This window comes from Tamandua tetradactyla, chromosome 16 (assembly GCF_023851605.1).
Source record: "Tamandua tetradactyla isolate mTamTet1 chromosome 16, mTamTet1.pri, whole genome shotgun sequence".
Taxonomy (NCBI): domain Eukaryota; kingdom Metazoa; phylum Chordata; class Mammalia; order Pilosa; family Myrmecophagidae; genus Tamandua; species Tamandua tetradactyla.
In genome coordinates, this window is record NC_135342.1 from 789995 (window position 1) to 815179 (window position 25185).

At 43.7% G+C, this 25185-nt stretch overlaps 1 long non-coding RNA gene and 1 pseudogene across 1 annotated transcript; both read right to left on the reverse strand.

Annotated features, from left to right (window-relative positions):
* Positions 1 to 1060: 1060 nt before the first annotated feature.
* Positions 1061 to 24332, reverse strand: LOC143658517 (uncharacterized). The gene is made up of 4 exons (XR_013163237.1): positions 24213 to 24332; positions 23204 to 23484; positions 21413 to 21548; positions 1061 to 2616 (listed from the first exon to the last, which is right to left on the reverse strand). It is a non-coding gene; the product is annotated as an uncharacterized LOC143658517 (long non-coding RNA).
* On the reverse strand, positions 14910 to 21263 carry LOC143658505 (uncharacterized; annotated as a pseudogene).
* Positions 24333 to 25185: the final 853 nt, after the last annotated feature.

The window sequence follows — 25185 nt, forward strand, 5'->3', positions numbered from 1 at the left end:
GCATACCTGCTGTCTTCAAAAACTTTGGATCATGTACAGTTCCTACTGACTCACTGACAGGTGCATTCATGATAATGACCCCTGGATAAATAGCCTCTGAAAGGTGCATGGCCACTTAAAAGTGTGTATGTGCTCACTCAAAAGGCCCTGAGGAGGGCCGGAAATATATGATTACTCTATTTGTTTTTCTGTACAGTAAAATTTGTTAAGTTGATATAATACTGATATCTCCTGGCAAATGAAATCTAGACTCAAACATAATCCCAAAGAAGGAATTTCAAACACCATCAAGGTGAGAAGGTTGTGGTGGTAACTGTGAAATCTTCTCAAGTTGTATGTGTTCATCTTTGTCTGCTTGCTAAAAGCCAGATTCTTTATTTTGCAGCAAAACCCATGAAAACCTTTGTAAGATTAAAAACTAGGGTTCCTCCTTCATGTTTGTATTTTCTGAGCCTATCAAGACAGCGCAGAACAACGAGCACACTAGAAAGAGGAGGGAAAAGGAACAGCTCTCTCGGGGTGCCCACCCATGCCACTTAATGACATTTCTCTGCACCTTCTCAAATCATGTCCTGGACCAATGGAAGACTGTGGCCTAGGCCAGAGGAAGCAGGTGACAGCCATGCAGACACTAGGGTCATCTTAACCTCAACTGCATTCAGAGGCTCTCTAGGGGCACTGATGACAAATGCCACCTGGGGGGCTGCCTGAGCCCCACGTATTCTGAGAACAGCCCATCACCTGGTCCTCCTAAGTGAGTACAGGGACACCTGACCCACCAAGCTGAGTCAATCACCTTCCCTCCTGTGGAACCTGGAACAAGGACTTAGGCAGAGGTCACAGTGTGCTGGGCCCTGGGGTGAGGGTTTCTGTTTAGGACTGTGTTTCTTGCCCAGTGATCCCTGCAAGGTATTCAAGGAGGAGATGGGACCAGAAAAATTGCATGGGGCTGCGGCGGGGGAGGCCAGGTGACTGCTGTGGCCAACCTGAGCCACCAGGCATCAAGGAGGAGGAGGTGATCTCCCTAAAGGTGAGAGCTGAGGCCTTACCCATAAGATCAGGGCCCGACTCACCAGCATCACCTGTGCAAGTGCACATGTTGGGCCAGGTCCAGCTGTACCCACTCCTCAGGGTGATGGTCACGGTCACATCCTGGAAGGTATTAACTCCCGGAAAGTGAAATACCAGGAGCCACTCTGGCCTTCAGGTTGTACGGTGGGATTAGGGCCCTTTGCTATGTCCCTAGTAAAGACAGAGAGACACAGGGCTCAGCCACCTAGACACTCCTGGTGGTGGCTCTGTGCTAGGCTTGGGTGGGGTGGTGAGCCAACGCTGCCTTTGGAGGACATGTGACTGCACCTGAGATGGAAACCCTAGGCAGGCACCACCATTAAGGGGAGGTGCAAGGCAAAGACAATACCACTTGGGCAGTGAGGGGAAGACAGTACCTGCTTTGGATGACAGAGGAACGAGGGCAAGTGACAGCAGGAGAGCTGGCCCTCCACTTCCTCACTGTGCTCTGTTCCTTGCTGAGGCCTGTTATATTGCGTTACAGAACTAAGTGTCCCCAACCGGCTGGGGCCAGAGCCCCGGGTTGGAATCCAGCCTCTGAGTGGACACTTGCTGGGTGACTGGGGAAGCACCTCAGCTGTCTAGACCAGCGTCTCATCAGCACAGTAACAGTTCCAATGTCACCAGATTGTCATGGAAATTAAAGAGGAAATGTTTACAAAGCAGACACAGTGGAGACTGACATGTGTCAGGTCCACGTGTTTGCTGTTTGATCCATCCTCCCACAACCCAGGCAGTAAACCCATCCTCACCCCCTTGTTGCATTCGGCGACCTTTGGCTCAGGGAGTTCTAGCTGGTCACCCCAGGAGGCCGCAGGCTCAAGCGCAGCACAAGGGTTGGAGCCCAGGGGACTGAGGTCCAGGCTGCATGGTCACTGCCCACTCCTCCCTCACCACAGGGGATGCAGTGACAAGGACATCAAGCAGTCTACAAACCATTACTGTGGAATCCTTCTCAACCACCCTGAATGTTTCTAGGGCCAGTTGTGACCACACACCTTACAGGACAGTCGCCAAGGAGGTGCCATGGGCACTGAGGTCACACACCACATGTGGCCCTCTCCTAGTCCCCTCACTCTGGAGAGAATAGTTAATATTCTCATTTAATACCTGAGAAAAGGGAAGCCAAGGGTGGTGAAGGACACACTCAAGGCCAGGTCGAAATGTCACTATGACACGCAGAAAAATATGGGGGATTGGGGAGCAGTTAAACAGCATTGGAGAGATGCAATATGCCAAATATAGAATGTGGAAAACGATACTGAACAAATGGCTTAGCAACTTCAACAAGAAAATAAGAATAAAGAGAGCAGTGCTTATGGGTTAACAGATTACAAGACACACCAACAAAAGCCGCAAGATAACATTTTGGATTCTGATGTGTTCACTCCGCCTAAAAGCATGAACACATTTCTGAGAAAACTGATACAATTCAGCACTCAAAACATCATATTAAAATATTATTTATTGGGTGGGTCATGGTGGCTCAGTGGCAGAGTTCTCACCTGCCATGCTGGAGACCTGGGTTCAATTCCTGGTGCCTTCCTGTGCAGAAAAAAAAAAAAAAAAATAAATAAATATATATATATATATATATAAAATTTATGATATACTTATTCAAGTTATGAAGGAGCCCTTACATTTTAGGAATGCATTCTGAAGAGGGTGTACATTAAATGACAATACGTCTGGGAATATAAGCAAAATTATCAACTAGTCTACATGGGGATAGAAAAAGGAGGACAGCCATGGTCATAAAGTGGAGTCAAATAGTAGCTATCCATTTGTATCTGGCTTGTTTCACTCAGCATTATGTCCTCAAGGCCCATCCATCTTGTCATGTGCTTCAGGACATCATTTCATCTTACTGCTACATGATATTCCATCATTATGAATATACCATATTTGTTAATTCACTTGTCTGTTGATGGGCACTTGCATTGTTTCCATCTTTTGGCGATTGTAAATAGTGCCGCAATGAACATTGATGTGCAAATGTCTGTTTGTGTCATTGCTTTTAGCTCTTCTTGGTATATACCGAGTAGCGGTATTGCTGGGTTATAGGGCAACTTGACATTTTGTTTCCTCAGGAACCACGAAACTGTCTTTCCTAGTGGCTGCACCATTATGCATTCCCACCAGTGATGTCTAAGTGTCCCAGTTTCTTTGTTCTTTGTTCTCATCCTCTCCAACATTTATAGTTTCTTGTTTGTTTAATAGCAGCCATTCTTAAAGGTGTGAGGGGGTATCTCATTGTAGTCTTGATCTGCATTTTCCTTCTAATCAATGAAAATGAGCATTTCTTCATGTGCTTTTTGAGCCCTTTGTATTTGCTCTTCAGAAAAATGCCCATTCATATCTTTAGCCCATTTTATTATTGGGTTGTTCGTTCTTTTGTTGTTGAGTTGTATGATTTCTTTGTATATACAGGAAATTAAACCTTTGTCTATGTGATTTCCAAATATTTTCTCCCATTGAGTTGGCTGCCTCTTCACTTTTTTGACTAAGTCTTTTGAGGTGCAGAAGCATTTGATTTTAAGGAGTTCCCATTTATCTAGTTTTTTCCTTTGTTGCTTGTACTTTGGGTGTAAAGTTTAGGAAACTATCTCCTATTGCTAAGTCTTGAAGATATTTCCCTACATTTTCTTCTAGAAGCTTTATGGTGCTAATTCTTATATTTAGGTGTTTGACCCACTTTGAGTTAATTTTTATGTAGGATGTAAGATGTGGTCCTCTTTCATTCTCTTGGCTATTGATATCCAGTTCTTCCATGCCTAATTATTGAAAAGACTAATTTGCACCAGTTCAGAAATTTCAGGGCCTTGTCAAAATCAGTTGACGATAGACTTGGTGGTCTATTTCTGCACTCTCAATTTGATTCCATTGGTCAATGCTTCTATCTTTGTGCCAGTACCATGCTGTTTTGACCACTGTAGCTTTATAATAGGTTTTAAAGTCAGGGAGTGTTAATCCTCCCATTTCATTCTTATTTTATAGGATGCTTTTAGCTATTCGGGATCTCTTTCTCTTCCAGATGAATTTGCTAATTAGCTTTTCCAAATCTGCAAAGTAGGTTGTTGGAATTTTGATTGGTACAGTGTTGAATCTGTAGAACAATTTGGGGAGAATTGACATCTTATCTATATTTAGCTTTCCTATCCATAAGCAGGGAATGTCTTTCCACCTATTTAGCTCTCCTTTGATTTCTTTTAGCAATGTTATGTAGTTTTCTGTGTATAGATCCTTTACATCCCTAGTTAAGTTCATTCCTAAGCATTTGATTCTTTCAGTTGCTATTTTGAATGAAATTTTTTCCTTAACTGACTCCTCAGCCAGGTGATTGCTTGTGTATACAAACGTTATTGATTTCTGCACATTAATTTCATATCCTGCCACCTTGCTCAATTTTTTAGGTCAAGTAACTTTGCTGTAGATTTCTCAGGATCTTCCAAGTATAGTACTATATCATCTGCAAATAATGAGTTTTACTTCTTCCTTTCCAATTTGGGTGCCTTTTATTTCTTTGTCCTGTTTGATTGCTCTTACTAGAACTTCTAGCACAATGTTGGATAATAGTGGTGATAGTAGGCATCCTTGTCTTGTACCTGATCTTATGTGTAAAGCTTTCAGTCTCTCTCCATTGAGTAAGATGCTGGCCATTGGTTTTTCATGTATTCCCTTTATCATATTGAGATCTTTGATTCCTATCTTCTGAAGCACTTCTCTTTTTTATCAGAAAAGGATACTGAATTTGTCAAATGCTTTTTCAGCATCAATTGAGATGATCATGTGGATTTTCCCTTTTGATTTTCTAATATGCAGTATTACATTAATTGATTTTCTTGCGTTGAAACATCCTTGCATTCCTGGTATAAACCCCACTTGGTCATGATGTAAAATTCTTTTAATGTGTTGGTGGATTCGATTTACCAATATTTTATTGAGAATTTTTGCATCTATGTTCATTAGGGAGATTGCCTGTAGTTTTCCTTTCTTAAAGCATCTATACCTGGTTTTGGTATTAAAATGATATTAGCTTCATAAAATAAGTTAGGTAGAGTTCCTTTTTCCTCAACTTTTTGGGAAAAGTTTGCACAGGATTGGTGTTAGACCTTTTTGGAATGTTTGATAAAACTCCTCTGTGAAGCCATCTGGGCCTGGACTTTTCTTTTGAGGAAGATTTTTGATGACTGATTGAATCTCTTTACTTGTGACTGGTTTGTTGAGATTTTCTGTTTCTTCCTGAGTCAGTGTAGCTTGTTTCTGCATCTCCAGGAATTTGTCTATTTCATCTAAGTTGTCTAGTTCGTTGGCATAGTTGTTCGTAGTATCCTCTTATGATTTCTTTCATTTATTCAGGGTCTGTGGAAACGCACCCCTTCTCACTTCTGATTTTATTTGCATCCCCTCTCTCTTTTTTTCTTTGTCAGTCTTGCCAGTGGCCCATCAATTTTACTGATTTTCTCAAAGAAACAACTTTGGGTGTTTTTTATTCTTTCTATTGCTCTTTTGTTATCCCATTCATTTATCTCTGCCTTAATTTTTGTTATTTCTCTTCTTCTATTTGCTTTGGGGTTAGCTTGCTGTTCTTTCTCAAGTTCCTTCAGGTGTGCTGTTAAGTCCTCGATTTTTGCTCTTTCTTATTTTTTAATTTAGGCATTTAGGGCAATAAATTTCCCCTCAAAACAGCCTTTACCGCATCCCATAAGTTCTGATAAGTTGTATCCTCATTTTCATTCACCTCCAAATAGCAACTGATTTCTCTAACAATTTGTTCTTTGACCCATTGGTTATTGAAGAGTGTTATTTAATCTCCATACATTTGTAAATGTTCTCATTCTTTGGTGTTTACTGAGATCCAGCTTCATCCCACTGTGATCAGAGAAAGTTACTTTAAATAATTTCAATGTTTTTAAATTTATAAAGACCCATTTGCACCCCAGCATATGATCTATCCTGGAGAATGTTCCATGAGCACTTGAGAAGAATATAAATTCTTGTGCAATGACCGATATATGTCTGTTAGGTCTAACTCATTTATCAAGTTATTTAACTTCTCTATTTCCTTGTTGATCTACTGGCTGGTTCTATCTATAGATAGGTGTTTTGAAGTCTCCTACTATGATTGTTGAAACATCTATCACTCCCTTCATTTTATGTATTTTTCAAATACAGAATTGAAGAGTACCACTAAGGGTAATTTAAAGAATACAAAGAGAAAGAGGGAAAAGAATATATAGATCTGATTTTGCAGACCTTCAGTTTTGCCAATGTCTGTCTCATGTATTTTGTAGCTCCTTGATTGGGAGCATAAGCATTTATTATTGTTATATCTTCTTGGTGAATTGATCCTTTAATTAGTATATAATGTACTTCTTTGTCTCTTATGATGTCTTTACATTTAAAGTCTATTTTGTCCAATATTAGTATAGCTACTCCTGCTTTCTTTTGGTTACAACTTGCATGGAAAATCGTTTTCATCCTTTCACTTTCAATCTATTTGTATCATTGTGTCTACAATGCGTCTCTTGTAAGGAGCATATAGCTGGATTATGTTTCTTAATCCATTCTGCCAATCTGTATCTTTTAATTGGTAAATTTATATCTGTTAACATTCAAAGTTATTACTGAAAAGGCATTTCTTGAATCCACCATCTTATCTTTTTTATTCTATTTATCATATCTATATATTCTTTTCCCTCTTTCTCTTTGTATTCTTTAAATTACCCTTAGTGGTACTCTTCAATTCTGTGCCCTCCTCCAGACCTCCCTCTCGTATCTTTTTTTTTTTCAGCCCGCAGAACTCTTTTTAGTATTTCTTGTAGGGCCAGTCTCTTGTTGATAAATTCTTTCAGGACTGCTTTGTCTGTGAAAACTTTAATCTCTCCCTCAGTTTTGAAGGACAATTTGGGTGGGTACAGAATTCTTGGTTGAAAGTCTTTTTCTTTCAGGATCTTGAATATATCATACCACTGCCTTCTTGCCTCCAGGGTGCTAGTTGAGTAGTCTGAACTCAGTCTTATTTGGTTTCCCTTATATGTAGTAGATTGTTTTTCTCTTGCTGCTTTCAGGATTTTCTGCTTCTCTTCAACATTTGACAGACTGATTAGTATGGGGCTTAGAGAAGGCCTATTTGAATTTATTCTGTTTGGAGTTTGTTGGGCTTTTTTGACTTGTATAATTATGTCCTTTATGAGAATTCGGAAGTTTTCTCCCATTATATCCTCAACTATTCTTCCTAGCCCTTTACTCCTTTCTATTCCTTCTGGGACACCAATGATTCTTATATTTGCATGCTTTGTTTTGACTATCATTTCCCTGAGATCCAATTCAATATTGTCATCATTTTTGCCATTTGTTCTTTTGCTTCTTCAAAGTCTGTTATTCTGTATCTCTTATTCTTATTCTTTCTCTATATCACTGTTCTTTCTTCTGTCTCTTCAAATCCGGTGTTGTGTGTCTCTAATATGCTTTTTATTTGGTTAACAGAGTCATTATCTCTGTGATATGTGCTATTTTTCTATTTATTCTTTCAAATTCCTCTATGCTCTTCTACTGTCTTCTTGCTCTCCTTTATGTTATTTGGTATCCCACTTATTTTATTAAGTAGAGTTGTATGAACATCTTTGATTAATTGTTCCAACATATGTGTCTTCTCTGGTGTTTTCATTTGGTCATTAGTCAGAGCTATATCTGTCTGCATTGTGCTTAGTAATCTTCTGCTGTCTTCATGGCATATAGATATCTTGATTGATTGATTTTGGGAGTTGATTTCTTTCAGTAGTCTAAGGCCATGTGTTTGTGGGATGGTTGTACAGCAGGGAGCATGATACAGGGTAGGCATTCAGTGAGGTGATTTGTTTCAGGGCAGGTATGGGCACAGGTTGGGATATTACACTGATGTTTGTGAACATGGCTCCCAGTGGCCAGGGAGGATGTAGCTGTGAGGGTGCACTGCTCTGGAGGGCGTATACCTGGTGTGTGCTGGCCTAAGACACGGGGCCCTTTGTGCACATATGTAGAGCTGTGGCAGCAGATCGGCATTATGCCTTCATGTATTGGGGACATATGTGACCTGGCTGCCCAGGTCAGCACTTTCTCAGAGATGGGAAACGTGGCTGAGGGCCACGCACTTGAGTGGTTCTAGGACTGCTGTAATGTGCGGTTCCCAGAGCTGAATGACATGACTGGGGGCCTGTGAACACGGGTGGGCCCAGGAGTGCCATGAGCTGATTCATAGAGCTTGGGGCAGGGGAGGGGGGTGTTGAGGCTGTGCGACACTATGGGTAGGGGGGCAGGGGTAGCCTGGGTATGGAAGTTAGTGCCCACAGCTTTTAAGCACTGGCAACAGCCTGCAGGGAACAGGGAGTGGGGGCTAGTGCTCAGGAGGGGTACAGGAGAGGTGGGTTGGGCTTCATTGGGGTGGGGGTGGGGGGCAGGTATGTGCACTGGGTGCTGGTGGGGAGGGGGTGCTTGGAGCATGAGGAATGGGAGTGGGTGATGGGGTTCAGGTGCATGGGGTATGGAGTAAATCGCTGGTCCTGGGGCTGCGCTGGTGAGGGTAGTATGCCCAAGGAACACGGCCTGGCTTACTTCCTAGTCCCTGTGCACTCATGCAGGCTCCCCACCTATGCACCAGGCTCCAGTTTTCTACCTCTCAGTACCTCAACCTCTGCAACTAGGCCTGCTCTATGGGGCACAGAAGGCTTTCCCAGGTCAGCCACTCCCAAATTGCCACATCAGTCACCTTCCTGTCCCTTTTCTCACTTTTTCCATGGAGCAGGGCTAATCTCGAACTACTCTATTTGGTCATCTTACCAGAAGTCTTCCCACTTCATTCTTTTTTAGGATGCTTTTAGCTATTCGGGGTCTCTTTCCCTTCCAGATGAATTTGGTAACTAACATGTCCATGTCTTCAAAGTAGGTAGGTCTTCAAATTGGTACTGCATTGAACCTGTAGATCAATTTGGGTAGAACTGACAATTGCATTTAACCTTCCTATCCATGAGCAGGGAATGTCTTTCCACCTATTTAGATCTTTGATTTCTTTTAACAATGTTATGCAGTTCTCCATGTACCAGTCCTTTACATTCCTATTTAAGTTTATTCCTAGATACCCGATTCTTTTATTTGCTTTTTTGAATGGAATTTTTTCCTTAATTGACTCCTTGGTTACATCATTGTTCATGTATAAAACATTACTGATTTTTGCACATTCATTCTATAACCTGCCACTTTGCTGAACTTGTTTATTAGCTCAAATAACTTTGTGGTAGATGTCTCAGGATTTCCCAAGTACAGAATCACGTCATCTGCAGATAATGAAAGTTCTACTTCTTCCTTTCCAATTGGATGTCTTTTATTTCTATTTCTTGCCTGACTGCTCTCATAGAGCTTCTAGTACAATGTTGAATAACAGTGGTGACAGAGGACATCTGTATCTCACTCCTGATCTTAGGGGGAAAGCTTTCAGCCTCTCATCATTGAGTACGATGCCGGCCATGGGTTTTTCATATGTGCCTTGCATGATGTTGAGGAAGTTACCTTCTGTGGTAATTAGGTTCAGGTGTCAACTTGGTGAGGTGAATGTGCCTAGTTCTATTGTTGTGGACATGAGCCAATGGCATGTGAAGTTCATCTGTTGCTGATCACATCTGCGGTAGGCTAGGGGAAGTGCCTGCTGCAATAAATGATGTTTGATTTAATTGGCTGGATGCTTAAATGACAGAGCTCAACACAGCACAGCACAAGCAGCTCAGCATGTCTCATCTCAGCACCCACAGTTCAGCCCAGACCTCTGGATATGTAGGAAGGAATCACCCCAGAGAAAGCTGTGGGAACCCAGAAGCCGGGAGAGAAGGCAAGCAGAGATTGCCCTGTGGCTTCCTGTGTTAAGACAGAACCTCAGAAGAACATTAGCTGTCTTTCCTCTGAAGAACTAAACGTTTTTTTTAAATTTTTTTCAACATGACAAACAAACACAAACATTCTTACCATATGATCATTCCATTCTGGGTATATAATCAATAACTCACAATATCATCACATAGTTGTATATTCATCATCATGATCATTTCTTAGACTATTTGCATCAATTAAGAAAAATAAAAAGGGAAAAGGAAAAAATTCATACATATCATACCCCTTACTCCTCCCTTTCATTGATCACCAGCATTTCAATCTCCTAAATTTATTTGTTCCCCCTATTATTTATTTATTTTTAATCCATTTGTTTAACTCAACTGTCCATAAGGTAGATAAAAGGAGCATCAGACACAAGGTTTTCACAACCGCACAGTCATATTGCAACAGCTATATCATTATACAATCATCTTCAAGAAACATGGCTACTGGAACACAGCTCTACATTTTCAGGCACTTCCCTCCAGCTTCTCTAATATACCTTAAATAAAAAGGTGATATCTACACAATGCTTAAGAATAACCTCCAGGCTAACTTTTCAGCTCTGTTTGGAATCTCTCAGCCATTGGCACTTCATTTTGTCTCATTTCTCTCTTCCCCCTTGGTCAAGAAGGTTTTCTCAATCCCTTGATGTTGAGTCCCAGCTCATTCTAGGATTTCTGTCCCATGTTGCCAGGAAAGTTTACACCCCTGGGAGTCATGTCCCACGTAGAGAGGGGGAGGGCAGTGAGTTTACTTGTGTTGGCTGAGAGAGAGGCCACATCTGTGCAACTAAAGAGGTTCTCTCGAGGTGACTTAGGCCTATTTTTAAGTAGGCTTAGCCTATCCTTTGCAGGGATAAGTTTCATATGAACAAACCCCAATATTGAGGGCTAGGCCTATTGCTTTAGTTGTCCCCGCTGCTTTTGAGAGTATCAGGAATTCTCCACATGGAGAAGCTGAATTTTTCCTGTTTCTCACCATTCCCCCAAGGGGACTCTGCAAATACTTTTTTATTCACTGTTCAAATCATTCTGAAATTTATAAGGGCATCACTCTGGAAAAAACCTAAAAAATCTCATGCCCTACTTAGGGTTCCATGTAATTACGGTGTTCAATTAAACTGTCTACATAAGTTTTATTAGGAAATGCACCAGAACTATATGTTCTTAACTAAATAAATCCCCCTTTATTAAAAGCCAATCCATCTTTGGTGTGTTGCATTCTGGCAGTTTTGGCAGACTAAAACAGATTTGGTACCAGAGAAGCAGGGTGCTGTGGCAGTTTGCAAAACACCAGACATGTTGGAACAGTATTTTGGATGGATAAGGGGAAGATTTTGGAGGAACTGTGAGGAGCATGATGAGAAGGACTGGAGTGCTTTAAGAGCTTGTTGGCATAAATGGAACCACGGCCAGTTTGGACAAAAGGGGACAGAAAAAGGATGTATGACAGAAAAAGGACAGAAAAGGAGTTTGTAAGTTGAGAGTCATGGAAGTTTGGGTCTGAGGCCAAGAAACCTCAGCCGGAAGAGTGGACCCACACATATATGTGGAGAGGGTGTGTTTGCCCCGAAGGCAGAGGATGGGCCTTCCACCTTCTTGCACGACCTTGAAGAGTCGTGCTGTCTCAGGCCTTGGAGAAGGTACAGCACTCCTTGAGGATTGAGAAAATTCTGACTGCCACCACATGGAGGGGTTGAGTGTATGCCCTGGAGATGGCAGAGAGCCCAGGTGTGGCCCTATGCCTGGAGAGGGTGGAGCCAAGAAGAAAAGGTGGTCTTTCCAATGTCCCCCAAGGTTGTATTCGGAGAGAAGTGGGCCACTGCATAGGCCCTTGGAAAGGGCCACTTTCTAAAGCCGAAGGATAAATGACTTTCAGACACTGAAATCCAATGGAGTTTGCCCTGCAGGTTTTCAGAACTGCTTTTGAGTTTTGTGACCCCTGTGTTCCTTCCAATTTCTCCCTATGGAAATAAAAACATGTATTCTATTACTGTCCATCCTTTGCATATTGGCATCAGATATTTTGAGATTCATAGGTTCAGAGCCAGAAGAGAATTTTTGCCACTTTAATATCCTTTAAGGTGATGTATACAGTTCCCAGGTTGACAAGGGGTGGATATGTGTGGTAGTTAGGTTGAGATGTCAACTTGGCCAGGTGAACATGCCATGGACACGAGTTGCTATGGACATGAGTCAATGGCATGTGAAACTCATCTGTTGATTACATCTGCAGTTGGCTAGAGGGAGTGCCTGCTGCAATGAATGATGTTTGATTTAATTGGCTGGATGCTTAAATGAGAGGGTTCAATGCAACACAGCACAAGCAGCTCAGCAACTCATCTAAGCACTCTCCATTCAGCCCAGACCTTTTAAGATGTAGAAAGGAATCACCCCAGAGAAAGCTGTGGGAACCCAGAAGCTGGGAGAGAAGGCCAGCAGAAATCAGGCCTTCCCGTGTAAAAGAGAACCTTAGAAGGAAGTTAGCTGCCTTTCCTCTGAAGAACTATGCGTTTTTAACTAAATAAATCCCCTTTTATTAAAAGCCAATCCATCTCTGGTGCGTTGCATTCTGGCAGCTTTGGCAGACTTAAAGCACCTTTGACTCCTACCTTTCAAAGTGTTTTTATCAGAAAAGTATGTAGAATTTTGTCAAATGCTGTTTATTATGATATGATTTTTCCCCCTTTTGATTGGTTAATGTGCTGAATTTCACGAACTGATTTTCTTGTGTTGGATCATTCTTGCATTCTTGGTACAAACCCCACTTGGCCGTGGTGTATAATTCTTTTAATGTGTTGTTGGATTCAATTCGTTAGTATTCTGTTGAGAATTTTTGCATCTATGTTCACTAGGGAAATTGCCCTGTAGTTTCTCTTTCTTGTAGCATCTTTATTCAGTTTTGGTATTAAAACGTTTGCCACATAAAATGAGTTAGGTAGTGTTCCTTTTCAATTTTTTTGAAAAGTTTGAGCAGGATTGCCATTAGATCTTTTTGGAATGTTTGATAAAATTCCTCTGTGAAGACACCTGGCCCTGGGCTTTTCTTTGCAGGAAGATTTTGATAACTACTTGAACCTCTTTACTTGTGATTGGTTTGTTGAGATCTTCTATTTCCTCTTGAGTCAGTGTAGCTTATTTGTTGTTGCCAGGAATTTGTCCATTTTATCTAAGTTGTCTAGTTTCTTGGCATATAGTTGTTCATAGTTTTCTCTTATTACTTTTTAAAAATTTCTTCAGGGTTTGTGGTAATGACCCATTCTCTAATTTTGTTTATTAGCATCATCTCTCTTTTTTCCTTTGCCAGCCTTGCTAGTAGTCCATCGATTTTATTGACTTTCTTGAAAAACTGGTTTTTTTGTTTTGTTTTGTTTTTTTACTATTTTTAGTGTATAATATAACATATATACAAAGCAAAATAAGAAATAAATCAATAGTTTTCAAAGCACTCTTCAACAAGTAGTTACAGAACAGATCCCAGAGACTGTTATGGGCTACCATACCATCAGCTCAGATTTTTCCTCCTAGCTGCTCCCAAATACAGGAGACTAGAAGAATTAAATATTTCTTTATCATCACAATTGAATTAAATATTTTTTTATCATCACAATTGACATGTTTTCTTTTTCATGAAAAATGAAATATATATGAAAAAGCAAATAAACGTTAACACAGCACAACCATTAGTTATAGAATAGACTTCAGAGTTTGGTATGGGTTACAATTTCACAATTTTAGACTTTTACTTGTAGCTGCTCTAAAATACTGGAGTTTAAAAGAAATATCAGGGCGGTCCACGGTGGCTCAGCAGGCAGGAATGCTTGCCTGCGATGCCAGAGGACCCGGGTTCGTTTCCTGGTGCCTGCCATGTTAAAAAAATAATAATAATAATAATAATAAATATCAATTTAATGATTCAGCAATCCTATTAACTTGTTAAATCCTGTCATGGTTGATTCATGTGTCAGCTTGGTCAAGTGGTGGTGCCTGGTTGTCTGGTCAAGTAAGCGCTGGCCTGATGCTATGAGGACATTTCATGGACTTAAATCACGACCATGTTAGCTGCATCCACAGTTGATGCATTTCAGCTAAGGGGAGCATCTTCTGCAATGAGTGATGCTTAAGCTAATCACTGGAAGGCTTTTAAGGAGGATTCAGAAGAGACAATCACTCTTCCTGCTTCAGCCGGCCAGTCTCTCCTGAGACTTTGTTGAGGAACTTCATTGGAGCTGCCAACTGACAGCCTGCCCTACAGATCTTGGACTGACATCCCCACGGTTGTCCAGCCAGCCCTTCCTGAGAGTTTGTTGAGGGACTTCATTGGAGCTGCCAGCTCATGCCCTACCATACAGACCTTGGACTCTACATCCCCAGGGTTAAGTGAGATACTTTCATTAATTTTATATTTATAGATCTCTCCTGATGATTGTTTCTCTAGAGAACCTGAGCCAATACACTATACATTCTCGGTACATCTCCACCATCACCTTTGATCTTTCTATCCTACTCTTTAGAGGTATTTGGGCTATAGCCATTCTAACTTTTTCATGTTGAAGGGGCTGTCAGTAATATGGGTTGGGGAAACAGAACAAGCTAATGTGCTGGAGAGGCTGGGCCCTCTAGGTTTCAGGACAATATCTGGTCCAGGGACCCATTTGGAGGTTGTAGGTTTCTGGAAAGTTACCCTAGTGCACGGAACCTTTGTGGAGTCTTATCTATTGCCCTAGGTTCTTTACGATTGGCTGTAATGGTTTCCTTTCAGGTTTGGCAAGTCCTGATAAGTAGTAATGTATAACTGAAACTTCCATAAGAGTGACCTCCAGAGTAGTCTCTCAACAATATTTGACCCATCTCAGACCCTGATACTTTGTTACACTTCTTCCCCCCCCCCCCCCTTTTTGATCAGGATGGAATTGTTGACCCCACGGTGCCAGAGTCAGACTCACTGGGAGTCATCTCCCAAGCTGCCAGTGACACTTTCACCCCTAGATGTCATGTCCCACATGGCAGGAAGATAATGATTTCACTTTCAGAGTTCAGCTTAGAGTGAGGCCACATCTGAGCAACAAGAGATCCTCCAGAAGTCACTCTTAGGTGTAGGAGCCAGGGTTAATGGAAAACCTGCGGAATTTATTGGAAGCAACTGGCTTGAGAGTGGTGTCAGCAGTGAACTGTGGAGACTCCTATCTGCTCAATTGGAGGACAGTCTGAGAGGAAGAGAATGTTTGTTTTTTCTTAAACCCCAATGTCTTGTTAGCTATCTCTTGTATGGAGGAAGTAATATACTGAAAAGCAGGCACTCTGTTTTATCATGAAATGTATGCATGCTTTTAGTCACGTAAACCCTGCAGTATATAAGCAGGAGCTAGTTAAGAATAAACTTGTCTGTTGTCTGTTATTGCTGAGCTTCAGACCCCCAATCCTATCTTTCTTTCTTTCTCATCATTCCTTAATATCGTTCGAGCTCCGTTTCATAGGAAACAACACTTAGGCATACCTATAGGTAGGCTAAGCTTCTCCACTACCTACAGTAGCTTTATAAGAGTAATCCTCAAGATCAAGGGCTTGACCTATTTATTTGGGTGTCCCCAATGTTTGACACAGTTTCAGGGGATTCCCTGATGGCAAAGTTTAGTTGCATATTTTCCCTCCCATCCCTCAAGGGACTTTGCCAGTACTCCCTGGTTTTCTGCTTAACATATTCTAGGATGTATCCAGGCATCACATCAAGCCACACAAGATTAAAGTCCCTCATCTTTATTGTGGGCTCCCTGTGCAACAACCATTCCAATGAGCTATCCAGACAGGCTGAGTCAGACCATGTACTACAGAAAATCTAGGTTCCAGACAAAACAAACCTTTCTTCCCTTGGTCTTAAAGAGTAGGTGTGTATCTAAAATAGAGACAATGTCTTTCTTACCTGTGTTCTAAATTACCTTAATCCTGACCTGATTTGGCTTCATTCTTATCTCTAAATACCAGGTCATACATATATAAAACAGGCGCTCAAAATCCAGAAATAATTGCCACTCTGGATTAATATGTCTGGTATGAGAGCTTAGACTTTATGCCCCACTTTTCTCATATTTTCTAAATGAGATTATACATTATTTGCTCCTTTGCTTCTACTGTTGCCCCATTAAAGGCCCCACAGGTTCATTCACATTATCGCATGCCTCACGACTTCATTCTTTTTTGCAGCAGAACAATATTTGATCATATGTTACACACCATCATTTGCCAATCTATTTCTCAGTCAGCGCATCGAGCCACCTGCATTCACTGGGCATCATGTATAATGCCCGAAGTCCACAGTCCATTAACACTTTCAATTTTAGATAATTTCACTGTTACCAAGAGAAAGAGAACCAATAAACACACCCTCACCAAAAAGGAAATCTAAACCTCCCCCTAAGTCTTGTCCCTACCCCCTCATTATTTACCACTGCTGTTGCTTTCTGTTAAACATAGCCCATAGCATGTAACAGCTGTTTTTCCCTTGTACTCTGGACTTAAACACTCTGTACATGAATCATACTTTTGATGCCATTCTTTCAAAACTAATTTATATTTCTAGTTTTAATCAGTGAGACAGATAGGTCTCTACAACTCCTTTCAGTTGTTCTCACGTTCAGCATGGTAATATTATAGACCCACTAAAGAAATGCCTTCACTTCTATTCCTTTACATTTCAGTTCACCCTTACAAGCTAACCATTCACCCATCTCTAACTTCTATGTATTGTGAAGTCCCTATATTCTGTATCATAAGCCTCTGACTTTACCTTTACCATGGTCATGAAAGTGGAGTCACACAGTATCTATCCTTTTGTGTCTGGCTTCTTTCACTCAGTACTATGTCCTCACGGCTCATCAATCTTGTTATGTGCTTCAGGATGTCATTTCGTCTTACTGCTGCATAATATTCCTTCATACACATATACCATATTTTGTTGATCCACTCATCTGTTATTGTGCATTTGGACTGTTTCCATTTTTTGGCAACTGTGAATAACAGGCAAAGCCTCATTCAGCTCTGTCTCAAACTTTTTGACAACAGGGCCAAATGTGATTCCAAAGAAAGGGGAACTAAATGGGTTATCTGTCCAAAAGCATTTATTAGGGGATTTACTTACAGAAATCGGTGGCTATCTTGTAATGGACAGCAACACCGGTAAAAAGCTCACTCTAATACATCCACACCTGTGGCTACCAACTACTAGTAATATATGGCCAGGGGACAAAGATGCTTACAGGTAAGTTTTAGGAAATCATTTTTGCATATGCTTTTTTCAAAACAAGATGTTTTCAGGGCGGACAAATTTGCAAGTTATAGCAGTCCAAGCTAGGCATACTTCTAGAGAGTTTTGTGAAGGAACCTGAGTTGGGGGCAGAGGTGAGGTCAGTCCTCACTACACACATTGAATTTCAGTACATTTTCTCTATCTATTTCTTCGTTGGTGGACCATCTGAATTGTTTCCACCTTTTACCTACTGTGAATAATGCAGCTAGAAATGGCTGTAGAACTATCTATTTTAGTCCCCATTTTCAAATATTGGGGGTATAAGCCATCACAAGTATCATATGACAACATTAACATTTCTAAAAAATGGTCATCCTTTTCCATGCACTGCTAACATACGTCATATCAAATCTTGTGGGCCAAATTTGGGTCAGGTCCTAAACTAAATGTGTGAGAGAGAAGGTATTGAGGGCCCACTGAGGGTTGCTACTTATAATGTCCTTCAGCAAACAGGATGGATACAGAAGTCTATTTCCCTGACCATGTTGGGGGCTGACTGAAGCACACTGTGTAGACTAGCCAGGAGGAAGCAAAGATACAATGACTTACGTCACTAAAACTGGAGACGAGAAAGTATAATGCAGCTTCTTATAGCATTCCATATACCTGGCACTTATGAGACACCAGTCAACCTGCAGATGTTAGGATATATGTGGTTCCGTTCAGGAAGACGCCTTCTTCCCCCAACAAATGCCCACGTCTAGTGTTGTTATACTAAATGAGGATATTCCCTGCTCATCAGGGTCTTTCTCTCACGTGAATTTTGCAGTGTCAAATGAGGGTACACCTTAGCCTAAATGATTGCTCACATTCATGGCATTCATAAGGCCTTCTTCGTGTGAATTCTCTGGTATTGAATGAGCACAGAGTGTCTGCTGAAAGATTTCCCACATTCACCATACTCATAAGGTCTTTGTCCAGTGTGAACTCTCTGGTGTTGAACGAGAACATATCGGTATCCAAAACATTTCCTACATTCAGCACATTCATAAGGTCTTTCTCTGGTGTGAACTCTCTGGTGTTTATTGAGGTTGGAGTTGTGGCTGAAGGATTTCCCACATTCACTGCACATATAAGGCCTCTCTCTCCAGAGTGAACTCTCTGGTGTTCAACGAGACTATATCCGTATCTAAAATATTTCCCACATTCAGTACACTCATAAGGCCTTTTTTCAATGTGAAGTCTCTGATGCTGAATGAGATTGAATTTGTGGGTAAAGGATTTCTCACATTCACTGCACTTATAAGGCTTTTCTCCAGCGTGAACTCTGCAGTGCTGAATGAGAAGACACATATGTACACTTATAAGTGTAGCATTCACTACACTTATAAGGCCATCCTCTACTGTGAACTTTCTGGTGTTGAAAGAATGCACAGCCTCGACTAAAGAATTTGCCACATTCACCACACTCATATGGCCGTACCACAGTATGAATTCTTTGGTGTTTAACAAGGGTGGAACTTTGGCTAAAGGATTTCCCACATTCACTGCATTTGTAAGGAATCTCCCCACTGTGAACTCTCTGGTGTTGTATGAGGGGAGATCTACTTCTAAGGGATTTGTCAGATTCACTACACACATAGGGCTTTACACATTTCTGAAGGCCTTGGTTTTGAAGGAGTCCAGAGATTTGCCTAAAGAACTTCCCACATTCACCAAGCTTATATAAACTTTCTCCAAAATGAATTTGCTGGTGCTGAATAAGCCTGTACTTACACCTAAAGTCTTTACCACATTTACTACACTCAAAAAACCCTTCTCCAGTACAGACTCTTTGGTGGTAAACAAATGCGTGTTTGTGGCTGTAAACTTTTCCACACTCGGCCCACTTGTAATGATGTTTTTCCATCATGAAAGGCTTCTTGACACTCGATGCCAATGGATGGCTTTTCACCTTTGGAAGTAGCCTGATGCTGCAGAAAGCCCAAGGTGGCTGGGGTGCCCCTGCCAACGTGCCCCCTGATAACAGACTTCCTTGACGAGTGGAATCTGCATCTCTTCACCAACCAGGACTTGTCCACACTGTGCTAGCAGGGCTTCACTGCACTGTAACACTTCTGGTGCTGCTCAAGGCTTCATTCTGAAGCCTCTCACACATGCACCACCCAAGTGTGGTTTATCTCTAGGGCATACTGATCGCTGTTTGGCCTGGTGCAAAATGTCCCTTGAGACTGGGACACACAGCTTAGAGGACTGAGACTTCTGAGCATACAGTCCAGTCTTTGGAATCCTGACCTGTGACATTCCTTCTATAGAAACACTCTGCACAGAAGCTGTCTCCTCTTCCTCTGTTCCATGCCAACACTGTGAAAGCTGAGAAATGCTGGTGACATACATATTAAATTTCGGGAGAAGGGAAGCCCATGACAAATCTGTCACACAGGCCAAGGAATGAGCCTAAGGGATTACTCTGCAGCCAAGGGAGGGGGGGTTAGGTTGAGGGACTGATTTGCAATACAAAACACAGAATGGGGGAGGCCTCACCAGACAAAAAAACACAAGCAAGGGGGCAGCATTGGGAGGAGCAGCAGGGTCTCCAACTCACACCTCCACCAAAAGCCTTCTGCAGAAGGCTTGTTTCTGGTGACGTATATGTACTGTGTAGAAAGGTGGTTGTGTTCAGGCTCAGGAAAATTCAGTCGGATCTGGACAGCCATTTTAAGGACTATTTTTGGATGTATGCACACCTTAAGACACAAGACATGTGGGTGAATATTAGAGAGCACTTGCGGAGAGAACAGTGCAGAGGAATGGGTGATGCATGGAGGCCAGAACAGTTGTCAGGGGCTAGTAGTCATAGTTGAAATAACCAGTGAGCAATGTGTCAAATATGTGGAAGAAAAGAATAAATGAGGCACCTCCACCCAAACACTGAAGGACATAAGACAAGTTCCCGGTATGATGGGAATACAGTCCTCATATGTCCTGTCCTCAGCTGCCAAGCATCAAGGCTAGGCTGTCTCTGGGACCTTCTTGCCATGGCCAGTTGGAAAAGCAGCTGGTGTTTCTACTGAGCAACTGCATGGACCTGGATGATACATTCCTCAGGAAAAGACAGAGCAGGTAAGCAGCCAGCAATGGCCCAGAAGAACTCAACACTAAAGACACAACAGGGAAAAATAATAATAGTACAAAAAAATTCTCGAGGGAGGGTCTTATAAGATTGATCCATGGTCTGGTTCAGTGGTGACCACAACAATGCCTGCAATTGCTGGCACTGGCACCCATGAGAAAATGCCAGTTTGAGGACAAGGAAGAACCTGGGACACAGAGGTGACATAGAACCAGGAACATTTTCCCTACCAGGGAGAGGGCAAGTAAGGGAAGACCCGCGAGGCTGGCTCCATGCCTCCTGACTTCTGGGCCCTTATCTGCATGCTTTGGGGCAATAGGTGTTTGGCTGCTCACTGAAAGCAATGCTCATGGCACTACACCCACAGCTCAGCCCTAACACCCACAGCTCATACTCTAAGGTGAGTGTGCCAGTTTGAATCTGTTGGGTATCCCAGAAAAGCCATCTCCTTTAATCCTTATTCAATGTTGCTGGGTAGGATCTTTTTTACTGTTTCATTGAAGATGTGACCCAACCAATCGTGGGTGGTAATTTTTAATTAGATGGTTTCCAGCAAGCTACATCTCCACCATTCAAAGCGGGGTTGCTTACTGGAGACTATTAAGAAAAAATCATTTGAGAAAAAGCTTTAAAGCCACCAGAACCAATAGAGCCCACAGAGCCAGAGACCTTTGAGGATGAAGGAGGAAACTGCCCCCGAGGGCTGCGGGTGCTTCATGAAACAAGTCTGGAGAAAAAGCTAGCAGACACAGCCATGTGCCCTGCCAGCTGAGACAGAAACTCTGAATTTCACTGGCTTCTCTTGAGTAAACGTAACTGCTTGTTGGTACCTTAATTTGGTCACTTTCATGGTCTGAGAATTGTAAGTTTGCAATTTAAAAAAGCATTCTTTTGAAAAGCTCTACCATTTCTGGTATACTGCATTCTAGCAGCTTCTAAACAAACACAATGGGAAAGGGAGCTGTTTCTTGGTTCTATCTGTGGGAGCACAGAGCTGATTCTGAAGGAAAGGGGAAAGGGAAAGCCCAGCTCTGCAAAACCAGGTGAATGTGAGGGCCTTACCCAACAAAACTATAAGTGCAAAGTTCTCCAACATCACGTTGCAGTGCAGGAATCTCTGATCCTCTTCAAGGAGCCCCCACTCCTCCTGGGAGAAGTAAATGGCCACGTCCTCAAAGGTCACATAGCCCTGCCATGACTGGACAGTTCATTCCATGATTAGTTTCTTTCCTGGGACCCGAGTCCATCCCCAACACTTTCATCCTCAGCTCACTTATCCTTCCACTCCCCAACTCAGAGAGGTGATACCAGGCCCTGGTGCCACTGGTGCCCTGCTCTTTCCTCCTTGTCCCATTGATCACTGTGTCACCCCAGTGCTCTAACATGCAGGTGGGTACAGATGACATCTAAACACTGGGCCTGGCATGCAGGGCCACACCCTGTTTTCTCAATCACTTTCTCTGGGGTCTCCCAGATTGAGCCTTCCAGAGAAGGGGATGCTTATCCTTCACCTTTATCCAGAACCTTGGAGCCACCAGTTCAGACTCCCTCTCCACATGCCCATCACTCTCTGGACTACTCCTCTCTCACAACTGCAGGCCCACAGCTATGGTTGCTTCCCTGCCCACCCCCATTTTACTCAGCACATGGCATCAGAAGAGTCATCAACATATTTAAACAGGACTCAGTACCACCCCAGACCTCCAGTGGTCCCCAATTTCCAGAAGCAGCCCTAAATCCTACTATATGAGACCTCCTAGCCGGATCTGTTCCTTGCTTCATCCATAGCGTCCCAGAACTGTGTACGGATATGAAGTGCCTACGACCCTATCCTGTTTGTGCTGCATTTGTTGTCCCCGTCACATCACTTTGCATCTCTTCTTCTTAGCCCTCCTCCACACTCCAGCCCTAGTGGCCTCCATCCCAAGTCCTGTGACTCTGCAGGATGACCACTTGTGTCCCTAACCTAGTCCACTAGCCTCACTGAACTTTTTCAGGCCATACCAAGGGGCACCATAGCAGCCTAGTGTGAATGCAGAGTGGGGTCGAAGCATCAGCCCTGTCCTCAACAGCATCAGCTACTGCTGGGCATCCTCATTCATCTCATGGTCACACACCCCTTAGGTTATACTCTGTCTACCACCTTTGGGAGACATCTCTATTCTGAAACCCTCCCCAGTTTCAGACCTGGTGTGCCAGTGCCCAATCAATGCCTCTAGTCAATTGTTCTCTGAAACAGCTCAGACACTTTATTAGAAAAGTTTTGAGTTTACAGAAGAATCATGCATAAAATACAGGGTTCCCAAATACCAGCTTATTAGTAACAATTCAGACTCTTAACATGGCTAAAAACAAAACTTCTGATATCCCCAACCACAACTACTCCCACTACAGGCTTCTCCTCCACTGATGAAGCTTCCATTCTGCCAGTTGATAAAAAGACATCGGTGTCATACATGCTTCTATCTTTCTCTTTTGCATCCATAAAATAAAACAATAAATAAATAAATAAGACAGCCTCTCCTATGTACGAAACAGATCCAGAATCCAACTTTTATCACCTCCTGGCCACCATCAACATACACCTTTACCAGTACAGGAGTCTCTGACCTGACTTTCTTACTATCCCATTCATATGTACACTCTCTTCTCGAGGCTGTGCACACAAGGAATGGGATAAGACCAGGACCAGGTCACCTCCTTCCTCTGCTACAAACCCCTCAGTGCCCCATCACCTCCAAAATAGAGGCCCAATTTCTCAGGAAGTCCTTCCAGGCCTGACTTCTGTCTCCTGCTTTGTGTTTCCATGACAAAGAAAGGAGACCTGCCTAATGACTTCCAGCACAGCCTCACCTGTAATTACTTGAAAATGCTGACATCCATGCCTGGGATTATCTTTTACATTTGCTTGTCAACAACAGAAGCAGTCCACATAAGCCCGGGCCTTGACTTAGGACCTTGTGCTGGGAATTAAATCACTGTCCCCAGGCGGAAGGCCTGGAAGAATGGCAGGTAGAGTGTGTCTGAATTTCACAATCCCAGAGACCATATGGGTACCATCAGGACGACTAGGCTCCAGGATACTTTCCACTCACCCAAGCAGGTTTCAAAAGTGTTTCTGCAATCACGGCAACCTGTGGGAAGAGGGAAGTCATGAGGGGCAGGCAGCCCAGATCAGGACTCCATGGTCTCAGGACTCCCTGTCTCCAGCCTGGCCCTAGAGCCAGGTCACCTCGGAATGATGCTATCTCTGGGTTTCAGTCCTCAGCCCTGACTGTTAGCAGCTGTGTGACCTGGTACAAGGATTTAGCCTATCTGTGCATAACCGCAGTCAGCCCTGTTCCAGTCCTTTCTCTGAGAAGCTCTGCATGACTGTTTAAAGCCTAGCTCTCAACGTGGCCCTCTTCTGTTCACGACCCTCTATAGCTCCCAAGGTCCTGTGACTTAAGGCACAACTACACAGTCTGCCACTCCAGGAGCAACTCCTAACACTATTCCCTACAGACACAGGAGCGCCTTGGATTCCCCGAAAGGTCGGGATGCAGAGGCCCCTTCAGGTGCTCACAGCTCCACCTAGCGCCCCACCCCCCCCCAGGCCCCGAGCTCCGCTCCGCGCCCGGGAGAATAAAGGTCCCACCCCGGGGCGCCCTGCTATCAAGGACGCTGCGGCCCGAGCCGCCTTATCAGGAGCAGGCGCGCCTCCGCGGGCCTTCGGGGCTCGGAAGAGGGGAGAGGGGGGCGGTGCCCGAGAACGCGGCTCACCTGGGCCGGGAGATGGGGAGAGAGAACGGGGGCCCAAGGACGCAGCTCACCTCGGCCGGGGGGAGGGGAGAATGAACGGGGGCCTGAAGACGCGGCTCACCTGGGTCGGGACCTGGAGCGCGGCCACAGAGGCCGTGAGTGCAGCGGGTCTGGGTGGGGGCTCGGCCACGGGTGACCTGTGTGCGGCGGGAACCACCGCTCCTCCCGCGATTCGTCGGTCCGATCCCCTCAGTGTGAACCCAGCGCTCTCAGAACTAAGATGGAGCGACGCGAAGGCCAAAACGACCGCCACAACGAGGACGCCGTAAGTCCCGCCCGCATCGACGCTCTGACACGATGCGGCCCCCCGGGGTCGTCATTGGCTCAGCGTGGCTGCCGCTCGTCGCACAGCATGCTGGGTGTTGTAGTTCCCGCAGACCAGGTCCACCGCTGACCTAACCGATGTGGGCGAGGGACGTCTGAGCTGCCCCCACAGCGGCTCCGGACGCGTCCTCCTCGGCCCTACGGGGGTCAGAGGCTTAAAGGCACAGTTCGCATTTAACCGCGTGTTTCAGGCCTATGGAGCTCAGTGCTCCATATCCCAAAGGCTGCATTTCCCAGTAGACATGACATTCCGTAGTCACCCTGACGCAAAAGCTCCAGTGGCTGCTGGAAGGGTCTAGGCAGGATCTTATCGCTCTTCAAATAACACACAGCCTGTGTTTCTAGCGTCACTATTGTGACTTTTACTGCTAGACCAAGAGAGAAAAACCTCCACTGCCCTAAAACGGGGTGGGGGGGGATAGTGACAGTGCGCACAGCGACGAGGCGCCCTCCATGAGTCCGCATCAGCACGAGAACAGTTCCCATGGCCCCCGCTGGTCCCCCGCGACGCCCCAACTTCCAGAGCAGCGCTGGTAGGCGCCCAGGGTCCACGGCCCAACCGGTGGTCAGCGCAGCCGCCCACAACACAGTGGATGCGGTGCCCGTGCCTGAGGCAGTTCTAAGGCTCCTGTAACATCCACCTCAGCCTCCACGAGCTGCTCCTAGGCCAGCCGGGCATCACCCACAGCAAAGTTCGGGGGCCATCTGCG